Raw genomic sequence first — 12082 nt, forward strand, 5'->3', positions numbered from 1 at the left:
ACCACCTTTGGGATGATCTGAGTGTATTAGTGTGTGACCTCACTAATGCTTTAATAGGAGCAAATCCGTAGAGCCAGGTTTGGACATCTTGTGGAGAGATATCTGGACATATCTGGAGGCTATAAGTGAACATCAGAAGATTAATGCATGTGGTTCCTTAATGACATGTTTTTACAATCACACCCAAACCATCAGATACAGCTGACTTTGACTGATAGCTGAACACTTGTTATTTTTAGTTCTCCAACACCAGGGGGCAGCAGAAGCCACCCGTCATTGATCGCACTAGAAACATTTCCTAATGGACTAAATGTATGACAGATGATGGCTTAATGTTTTCTTAGTAATGTACTTAAGAGGGCTCTACTAGGAAATGTTTTTGATCTTCACATAGCAAAGTCACAATGCGTGTACACATGGAGTGCTGCTTGGAGTATTTGATGGGTTGACGTGCATTTGCAGTAGTACACGGTAATGCAAAAGATGTATGCATTAGGTCATTTATACTTTTTAACACTTATTTATTTTGTTTCACCATCCTTTTCCTTTCACTTCCTACAAAACAAATCCTGCTGAGATCTTTCTCAGTTTGCTTCAACACTTTGCATCGCGTGACGTCATTTGCCTGTTTGACTGACATGTCATTGGGAGTGAGAAGTTGTGTTAATCGGTGGACTGACGTGACTGACGTGCATGCTGCAACAAAATTGTTGACATTTGTTCCTGCTCTTTTCAGCGCCAACTGTACTTTCTTGACGTACACTGCACCCCTGAGCAGTGCTCGGTGGCGATGACACACACAGGTGATACACACAGGTGACACACACAGGTGACACACACACACACAGGTGACACACACAGGTGACACACACAGGTGACACACACACACACAGGTGAGCTCAAAGCAGTAGTTCAGTGAGGCAGCCATCACGCACCGCTCAGGCGTGCAGCGTGTCCCTATGGTGAAATTGTCAGAACAACTGCAGGCTGCTTATTTTCTGATGTATTTAGAGCTGAAATGTTTTTTTAAACCTTTGATATTATTTATATGGATTCATATTATGCGGAGTGGCTGACTGTGTTTCATTGTGGTTTAAGTAACTGCTGCCTGCCACACAATGTAAGAAAGAAACACTGAGACACAAAACCAAAGGTCATTATAACAGTCTTGGCTAATATTGTTGAACTCTGAATCCAACCTTTCACACCTAAAAGAGACATCAGTGATTTCCAGCCTCATGACATTTAATGCACAGTCTTTCATGTTAGTTGTCATGACAACATGCAACACGTGTGACATTATAATCTTTAAATCATAAGGTCAGTACATGCAGATAATGTCATACATTTAATTCTGGTACATCATTTTTTCACTTCAGCCTTGACACTCTTATCAGATAATGTCAAGTTAAAGTTCTTTGCCCCAGGATCCTTGAAGTTAAACCTTTTTCGATTGTTCATGGATGTAGACTTGAAATGTTTCTATAGTCAGAAACAAACACCACCATTACAGTATTAACATAGAAACCCTTGTATTTTATCACCGCCTGCTATCAGGATTTAATTACATAAATTCAAATTGTGTCTGTTAAATCAAATCTGTTGGTTTACACTGATGTGAAGAATATTCACAAACATACAAAAACACAACCATAACTGGGATACCTGTGCAAATGTCAAAGAACTCATCCATGCAGCCCAGAGGTGTTCTGATGTTTCATTCAAGATTACAGCTGGTGCTTTCAATAAATGTTGATATGGGATATTCTGAGCGTGAGAGAGGCTATCTGTAGTGAAATGGTTGGTGGATTTTAATCTAAACTAATGCTGACAAACCAGAGCGAGAGCTCGTTGTGAATATAACCCATAATTCTGTGCAAACACACACCCACACAGGATCACTTTGCATTGATCCCATTACAGTTTTCTTTTTTTTGCTGTTTTCAGAGAGGGATTTACTGCTGCAGCCAAATGATTTAGACTCCAAATTTAATCCAGCATCTTTAAATCTTCTGTGTATAATTAGATTAGGCTGTTTCTCAGGTTTACATTGGATGTCTGACTGGAGGGATACTGTGAGAAACTACATTCTAGTATTCTGTGATTTGGCTCACAGAGTTGGCCTGAGGCTAAGCGCTGCATCTCCATCCCAGGGTAATATGGAAACTGAGTTTTTGGGCAACTAATTGTTGTCCTAGGGGGAATTGAAGAGATTTTCACACAAAACTCATCAGCTGTCTGTGAACCTTTTGCCAACAAAGTTGGATGAAAATATATACTGTATTACTCCTTTTGCATACAATATACAGGCTGCCATAGTGATGCCTTAACAACTTAGCATTTTACATACAGCACGTGGATATCTCCCTGCCTGCAGGGGATGTGTAGGGAAAGTTGGGATTTGGTAGTTTACAGGATATTTGAGAGTTTTAAGGAAAGTTTACAGGAATTTGCAAAAACCTCTCAAGAATCAGGATAAAGAGAGCCAACGTGTGATCATTGTTTGTGCCCCATAGAATCAAGGTGTCTCAAATGGCTAACTTGGTGAAAAGGACTTGCTCCCTCCATGGATCTCTCCCAGAGGTCCTTAATTATTTGTTTTAGTTATTAGTTTTTACCAACAGGGCCCATAGCTGCAGGCTTCTTAAAGGGTTAAGTTAATCATCTTTTCCTCTCCATCTTCCCTTCCTGGGTCTCTCTTTCCCTCCACCTCAGTGTGGGATGATCCATGGGTGGACAGACTCCCAGAGCAGGAGAACTCTAATCACTGAGAGCTGAAGTCATCTGAGCAGTCTGAGACCTTGGCATCAGGCTGAGCTGTGAGTTGTTATCTCTCAGTTAAATGTCAGCTGCAGCGCTGCGCTCGCTCAGATGAGAAATTAGAAAAGAAAGATGAGGGGGGATGAAAGAAGGGAGTGAGGAGGCATGAGAGCAGCCCAAGTCACTGTTTATCATTAAACAAGTTTTGAAGCAGAACAATGCTACTAATGAGGAACACTGCACAATCCAGCTCTTACACATGTTAAATCTGTCTCTCATACAGTCATGAGTGCCAGCTTTTTTATTCAGAAACTCCATGTTTGAGACTTTAGTTTACAATTCATGAAACTGCATTGTCATATCGCTGAGCTGAGGACTCTTTAATGGAACCAGCATAGTAGTTTGTACTACAAGGTTTACATGACCTGGACTCATCTTACTGAGCACACGCCATCACTCTAACCAAAATAAAGATGCACCTGTTCTCCTTTTCTCTGTTTGATTTTTATTCCCCATTCACTGACAACATGTCAAGTTTGATCAAGTATCTGCGTTCAAAAATCAAGTCTCTTTTCCAGCTTCTTAACGCCCTGAAGGTTTTTCTGGGCGTCCATCCGTGGTGCTGCAGAATTCTGACTGCCTGGTTTTTATTCAGCAGATTGGTTCCATCTACTCGACATGCAGGGAGGTCGGGCAGGATCTGAATGTGCACATTCTACAACACACCACGTCTCATGATTGATGTCTGGCTTATCCCTGCAGATTATCTGACGACTCATTTGCAGTGAGCTAAATGATAGGCTGAAAACTGTGTGTGTGTGTGTAAGTGTATCATCCCTCCATAAATGCAGCAGCCCAGCCCTACGTCAGCATTTAATCAATCACAAACAAAAACGCGGTGCTATTTTTAGACATGAATCAATTTGTTGCTGTGAAAGACTGAATGTTAATGTTGACATTTTAATTACACAATGGCTCCAACAGAGACGACTTCCTTTAGGTACTGAGATTAATATGCACATCCAATGTTCTCACAAAGACAACATATGGAGTCTTTAAGTGACATCTTCAGAATTCAAAGAAAAACTGTTATTTGCTTTTAACATCAAAGCAACCGTATCACATCTACAAATTTAATTACTATTTTAAAAGATGAATGAAAAGTTGTAATTTTTTAATATGATGAGAGAACAAGGGTGTAACATTTCCTTGAAGAATTTTTCAAGTGAAGAAATTGTATTTTGTAAATTTTTGTTTTGTCTGAATGTAACTCTGTATCATCCTTGAGTGTTTTGAAAAGTGCTATAGATAAAAATGTGTTATTAATAATCTTTACTGTTTTATGTGTAACCTAAATGTTAACCTCATTGACATCAAAAGGTGAGTTGAGGCATGAGAATGAAGGCAATGAGAATGATTCCACTGTAAGGTTTTTATTAGCACAGGTTTTTCCTGTTTCGGAGACAAAATATGACAGTTATTGATTTGCCTCGTCAACAAAATAATGTTCAATAATTATAAACAGGCTCAGTAAACAGAGGATGTATAAATTAAACAATAAATCAAGTCTGCCTATGCGTGATAAACAAACATAATCACTAAACTCATTTGCTCAAACAATAACTCACATGTGGACGTACTCGGCAAAGAAAGGTGGAACAGGTCTTCAGCAAACTGAACAGTGAACTCTCCTTCCCTTTAGACCTGATTTGGGGATCTTATTCACCTGTGGCTGATTGCTGCAGCCAGCACAGGTGATTATTGTTGCTTCTAATTGAGCTCAGGGAATCAAGGCAGACATGACATCTCAACATTTACTATTTAATGAAATTTATTTAAATTCAAAAGAATTTTAACTACTTTGATTTCAAACTGCCATGTGTTTGACATTTGTAAATCTCCGATGTTGCCACAGAGCATTTGAAATGGAGTCATTGCAGATTAGATTACTGTGATATTCTGTTGGTCAACCATTTTGTTTTCTTGTGTTTTATGTTCACTTCCTGTTTTATTTGGTTATCCGCTGCTTGTGTATGATTCCTAGTCTGACTTCCTGCCATTGTTCGATTTCTCGGTGTCTCATCTGCAATTAGTCTGACCTGTAAATATACACCTGTGTTTCCACCAGCCCTCTGCCAGATTTTCATTGTCTCCCTACTGTTTTATGCTTTCTAGCCTTATGTTCCTTGTGTTTGCTTGCCTGGTTTTGACCTTCGATTGGATTGTTGTATTTTGTATTTTGTGGATTTACCCTCGTTGGATTTTCCTCTGCATCTGAGTGTGGTTTTGAATCGTTACAATTATGTTATTCACACTTCTTTACATTTACTATTGCAAGACATGTAAGATGTTTTGTATGGTTTAATATGTTTTAGGTTTTTTTTTAGTTTACAATCAGAACCCTAGTTTCAGGAGCTGTGTTTATGTTTTAGTGAAAGACTATAAAAGAAAATAAATAGTTCACTAGCGTACTTAAATTACAGCTCTTTTTATTTCTCCTCTGTGGTTTTGTTTGTATCTTCCATTGGGTGGTTTACTGATCGTCTACAGCCAGGGACCGTGTTGAAAATATAAAAGGCTGAGTAAAGAACCCTTTCTAAAACATGCTCACACAGCGTCTGCTTCTCCTCACAGCCGGCGGAGGCTTCTCTTAAAACAACATAAGAGCTTCTCCACAGGGGAGCGTCTCAGAGAAAACTGAATACAGAGCAAATTCACACGAGTGCTGCCCTTTTAATCCTCCAGCTGAGGTAATAGATATTCAAAACCTGTTTTATATTCACATTTTTTTTTTTTTGTATTTGGGTCAGGGAGGACCAGCCCCTTTCATTCTTCCTCCATCATAATGCCTGCACTTTAATTTCAAAAGCTCTTTTTATTTTAATACCTGTCAAGGACGCATGTCTCACTCACATCAGCTTGTTCCTGACCCACAATGATTATAGTTCCCTTTTTTAAAAACTACACTGAATTAATTTGATATCTCTTGTCACACACAGAGGACTTACTTGCAGAGTGCTTGAATTCATCAAGGTGAACATTTTGCAAGTTGGAGAGCAGAAAGCTAACAGAAATCAGAGAAATGACTTGAATACTTGAGGAATGTGGAAAGAGAAAAGTAAATGACCTCAAACCACAAAGATCAATATGTTGTGGTTTTCTTCCTTTTTTTTTTAAAGACTGTCATATTGATGCAAAGCTTCTCTCTGTTGTTAAATGAGGTAGGTAATGGAAGCAACTCAAATGCGATCAATACAGCGCCCTTCAGCAGCCCTGCATCACCTTTTTTAAATTTGGTAGTGTTCAGTTTAAACTTCGGTCCTGGGGGGGACAGGGCCTTCTCCATTGCCGCTCCCACCTTCCGGAACTCTCTCCCTAAAAACATCAGAGACTCCCCCACACTCACTTCCTACAAGAAATCCCTAAAAACTCACCTCTTCATCACTGACTCTCATCCTCTTCCCTCGACACTACTTTTATGTTGTATTGTTCTCTTAGTTTTTGCTTTGTTTTTTGTTGTTTCCTGTCAAAGCGTCTTTGAGTATTTAGAAAAGCGCTATATCAATCTAATTTATTATTATTATTATGTTGAGAGTCAGCTCTCTTGGTCGGTTCAGTGAAGGAACATTCAATCTTCTTTTTTAAACCAACTTCAATGACTCCATCTCGGGATGCTCAAGTGATTCTTGACTAATTTAATAACTTTTTTTAAAAGCCAAAACATTCCAATGTGTGACCTTTAAAAATGTAAGTAAAGGCAGTAATGCATATATCATTATCCGGTTAATGTTGAATGAAACACTTTCCTTTAATATGATCAGTCAGAATTGTATTTTGAAGTTCATCAGTGTGAAGAGGGTAATACTGCATGGATCATTAAGGTGTGACTCCATTCAGAGTGTTAATGGTTTCAGACACTCTGTGTGTCTGCTCTAACTCACTGTTCTCCTGTTGCCTGCAGACCTCACACATGCAGATGAGGAGCAACTCTATGCTTAAGATTCTCATATGTCCAACTTTCTGTGGTCATTGTGATATGATGATACCTTTTCTTTAAATGTAGTAACACTATATTCTGACATATTCAAGCATGAGTTTTAAGAGAAACCATAATGATCTGAGTGGGTCCCCTTCTCTTTGCTGCTGTTGGGCTGAAAGGACAATGAGATATTTAAAAAAGGAGAAAAAAATCAAAGGAAATCCAGGGGATTACCACCTGAAAGGACGTGAACTTTGACCTGAGCAGTACGACATGGATTAAATGTTTTAATACAAGGTAAGTCAGATTTCCACTGCAGGAACTTTACCTTGGGATCAGTCATTTGTAGGAACTCCAGGGACAATCATTTCCCATCCACAAAAGGTCCCTGCTCTGGTCAGGGGTAAATTCTTTCCAATACAGCACCTTTGGGTCTCAGGCTCGCTGCGCTAAACAAACTTGATTTGCACTTTGCTGGCTTTAGCTTATCATTTCTGCAACCAATTTTTAAAAAACTGCAGCTGCTCACCTTGAATGTTACAATTTTTTTACTGCAACACATTTATAGAGTTCCAGACGAAAGAATCTGAAGGGCATTTTATTTGAATTGGGAACACCTGAAGCACAAATTCAATCTCCTCCATACCAACTGTAGTTGTAGTGTTGCACACAAGTTTCACCAGAGTTCTCCAAGGTGTCATCGTTTTCTAGTCACATGATAAATGAATATAACAGAAGTTACTTTTTAGAACAAGAGTTGAACAGTAAAAATAATATTCATTGTACTTTATATAGACTGTATGGAGATAATTAGACCTCCTTAATGGATTGATGAAACATTTGTGTTTGTTGAAAAGTACCTGGGACTGACTTTATGTGGAAACTCGGTGACATGACTGCAAGCTGGGGTTGGTTAGTTATTTGTGTTATATCCACAGCACTATAGACGTTTCTCTGTATAGCTTTTGACCTCTAATAGTGCTGCAGAACTATTATTGTTTTTCTTGTGCATGTTTTGTGTAATTAACAGTCTAACAAGGGAGTCTTCTTCTCTACTCCCTGATTCACAGGGGGCACCTGGAATACACAACCATAATCCAACAAATGCAATGAACGGGAAGACTATATGCAGGGAAACATGGCTGTATTCATAAATGCAGGATTCTACTTTGTTAGCATATTGAGATTTCAAACGTTTTATGAGAAGCATTCACCTACTGTAGCATCTTTGACTTCAAATATGAACACCATGTATCTTAGAGTTTGCTGAATCATGTAATATAACTCTTTCCTTTACCAGAAAACCCAAAGTGGCACAGGGAAAAGAACAATTCTTTCACCTTAGCAAAAAGCACAAATGATGAGATTGAAAGGTCACTTCACTTGCTTGACCTTAAAGTATTAAAACAAACAATTGCTCTACTTCTTAAAATGTTTCTGGTCCCTTCTAAAACTGCAGCAAAGTTTATGATCATAGATGGACTGAGCCAAAACAGAAAGGCTGTGAAGGACGCTAAAAGGCCCTTAAAAGCTGAGAGGTAATGCAGAGTAATTCAGTGTCTGATAACTATGAGCTAATCATTCCACATAACACCAAGTCATGTGACCCACTGTAAATGTAGACATATTGATTTGTGCTGCTGTAAACACAGGTAGCTGTTGTTTAAATGCCCACCTGTTTGGAGCCCGTTTATCTTCCATGTGAGGAAAACTGATGACTCTGTTAAGCTTTTAGTCATTCGCAGTTAAGCCTATTAAGTGGAGTATTTAAGCCTTGTTAAGCCTTCAAAATGATTACAGCTAACCATGAAATGTGGTAATTTAATAGTGCGAAGGTAGTCTTCTTCATTTTTAGAGGAATCTTTTCCTGTTGTGAGGTGTCTTGTTTATGCTAATCAGTTAAAGGAGAAGCTATAGGCTAACAGTCCGGCTGCATTTCTCTCACACACACACATTCAAACACACAAGGCAGTTATCTTAATGTAGCAGTTTGATTCACAGCGGCCAGCTCTTTATTAACTCTTTAATTGTGTTAATAATGAGATCACTAGAATCTTCTTAGTCAATCTCTGGTAGCTCATCTCAAAGCTTCTGCAGCTAAAATTGAAAACCGTGATAATAGCCAAAATCATTAGCTCTGCGGTGGTCTGAAACAAGTAGTAATTGTCTTAAATGCCTCTTGCTCTCTCACTCACTTAGTGTCTCTTTACCAGGTATATTTCCTGTGTCTCCTTTTTGCTGCTCTGCTACGTTGGTATCTCTGTTCATTATAAAACTGTACTGTTAGGCTTTCCACTGTTTCCCACTCTAATTACTGGGATCGATCATCTTGAGACACAAACAAACAAACAAACAAACAAACACAAACACACATGTACACATTGTCTCTTGGACCTCCTGCTCACACATAGTGACAGGAGACAGGGATTTAAAGGAGAAGCGCTCACTAACATATTTGAGAACAGATTTTGAGAGGAATAGGCCTTTTGGTTCCATAAAGAAGTCTAAGGTCTTTGATTTCAACTCAGGACAAATTGAAGCAAAAACTAAAGTGTTGCATTTATATTGTGTTTAGTGTATTTATTAGCAGGTAAATTTTGCACACGTATCAACATTTTATATAATGTATTAAGCAGTTAATGAAATCTTAAAGAGATTGCTTTTTAAACATCTATGAAGCATCTCTAATATTATTTACTTACCTAGTTTATACTTTGTCATTGGTTAATTATTCAATTGTAAACCATCTTTAAAGCTCAAATATTATTACTCCTCTGCTGCTCTCTGCTTTGTGGAATGACTGACATTGTGCCATCATTTTGCAGAAGTCCTAATGGACCATTTTGGTGTGTTTTTTTATTCTGCCATTCATTACACTAAGTAAGTCAGTAAGTGAAGTTTATTTATATATCACTTTTCACAGACAACGCTCACAAAGTGCTTTAATTCAAAACAGGAACAAGTGAGTAGTCCATGGACCGACAGCATAAATTCCTGCTATGACCATGAACAATAATTGGCGCAGTAAAACATAGATCAAAAGGTAGACTGGGTGGACATGATTACCCACAGGCCTGTCTAGATATAAACTTTTTCAGCTGCTAATTAATGAGATGGGTGGGGAATTCCAAAGGACTGGTGCGATGGCCTCAAACACACGATCTCCTTGAGTCTTAAAGGTCAGTAGGTCATCCTTGTCATTACCCCTGAATCTGAGGTTGATTAATTAATTCATATAAACCTGAGAAACGTCGGCCCACACATCTTGCAGTGGAGTGCAGTGGGACGACTGGTTGCTGCTCTCAGGGTGGTAATGAACAACACCGTCTGCTGCTCATGGATTAAAAGAAAGAGGGTTAAAGTGACCATAGTGACAAAGAATGGGTGTTCTGTAGTAGTTTAATCTTTGATGAAAAGCACTTTGTTTTGTCTTATTTTTCATATTACCTTGGTAAAGCCGTTGTTATTTTCTTTTTGTAATTATTTTAGTTTCACTCGAAGGAAGACAAAACAAATATGATATTTTTAACAAGTTTGTTAAATCAAATCCTTTTTATTATGAGAAGAAATGAACTACTGTTAGTGACTGAGCTATGGCTGTTTGTTTATGAGAGGAAGATTGAAAATAAATACTCGGAGAAGGAAATCATTAACTGATAACCAAGTCCTCTGCAACCATGCACATGCTATCAGATGCTCTTGCTTTTATCTCGGCTGCCTGGGTTGCTGCTCTGCTGACAGCTCTGCTGTGTCACTTTCAGGAGGCTTCATCTGCGATTTCGGTCAGCTCGGCTTCAACCTCATTTGCATCTCTGATATTCAGTTGCTTTCTCTATCTCATTGATTCATTTTCAAAGACCACTTTTATTTCCAAAGTCTTTTTCCATTTTCCAAGTCAGTTGATCCATTTTTGAGCTTTGTTAATTTCTTTGACATTATGATTCTATCAGCCCACACACACTTGGTCACAATTTGAAATTAAAATGACACAATGGGTCTTCTTCCAGTGAGCAGACGGTCCTCAGTTTGCTCGGGTCAGCCTTTTTAAACACTTCAGTTACTGTTTAAAAAAGCAGAAGGAATCACTCTCAGCTTTAAAAAGAAGGCTCAGCTCTTAAACTCTGTTCAAACTACACAGAGCCATTTGTCAACACAGTAGCCTCAGAGCACTGAACTGCATCATTCACAGTTCATATAACTGTTTTACAAATGTTACCAATCCCTTTGGTAACAACATAGTTCTCCTCTACCTCCACAACTTGTCATGAGTGAAGAATCATGGCAAAAACTTGCAGGCAAAGACTGGTATCTCTTGAGAAATTACATGAATAAAACAAACAATGATATGTGTATTAAACTGATTACAGAGTATGGCATGTTGAAGATGAATGATTTTACAGTAATATTGCAAATTATTCTCTAAATACAACTGCAAACAGAAGTTATCTCAGAAAAGTTAGACATACTTCTCTAAGTTGAGACATCACCCATAAATTAGAGACTATGACCATTATGATGCTTGATGTTTCTTTACATGCAATCAGGGAATAAAAACAGGTTGTATTCTTCCTGGTGATGTTTTCTCTACAAACAGATAACAACCAGGCCCAGAAATAATATCAAAGTTGGTCTTCAGACTTTTAAATTACTCAAATCTTATAGTAATGTAATTTAGAATATAGAGCATCATTACAGAGGTCCCTCTCTGACATCATTTGGTCTTATAACATTAATGGTCTGATTTGGAAGAATTCATTAAATATGATTCACAGTAGTTGTTTCAGATGAACAGAGGAAGTGAAATATGCTTGCTACAAATTTATAAGCCTTCCAAGTAGATAAAAAAATATGCATTTTATGGTATAGTGAACATTATGCAACATACACATTGAATGCTGATGTACTATAGGACTAGATTGTACAAGCTAGCTGCTAAAATTTCCTTTAAAATAGTACAAAATTGCAATTCATTATTTATATTAACTATATAATGATGTACATATGTTTGATTTTTAACTTCTTATTATCTTATGTACATATGTTTGATTTTTAACTTATTGTTATTTTTGATAATTACATTCCTGTTTCTTGAGCTGTTGTGACAAAAAAAATGTCCCTTATGGGGGATCAATAAAGTTTATCTTTATCTATATTACAAAGGAGCTTTAGCATTGTTTAGATATTTTAGAACTTAAAACAAAATCCCAATCAGCACATCACATGTAGGCTACCATAATGTCAAATTAAACACCTGTTTGGTTATTTATTGGTGTCTAAAGTGCGAGTTGTTGATTGGTTACTCGTGGCTGCGTCACTTCCTGATAGAGGACGGTCAGAGGGGGA

Source organism: Labrus mixtus, chromosome 17, assembly GCF_963584025.1.
Source record: "Labrus mixtus chromosome 17, fLabMix1.1, whole genome shotgun sequence".
Classification (NCBI taxonomy): domain Eukaryota; kingdom Metazoa; phylum Chordata; class Actinopteri; order Labriformes; family Labridae; genus Labrus; species Labrus mixtus.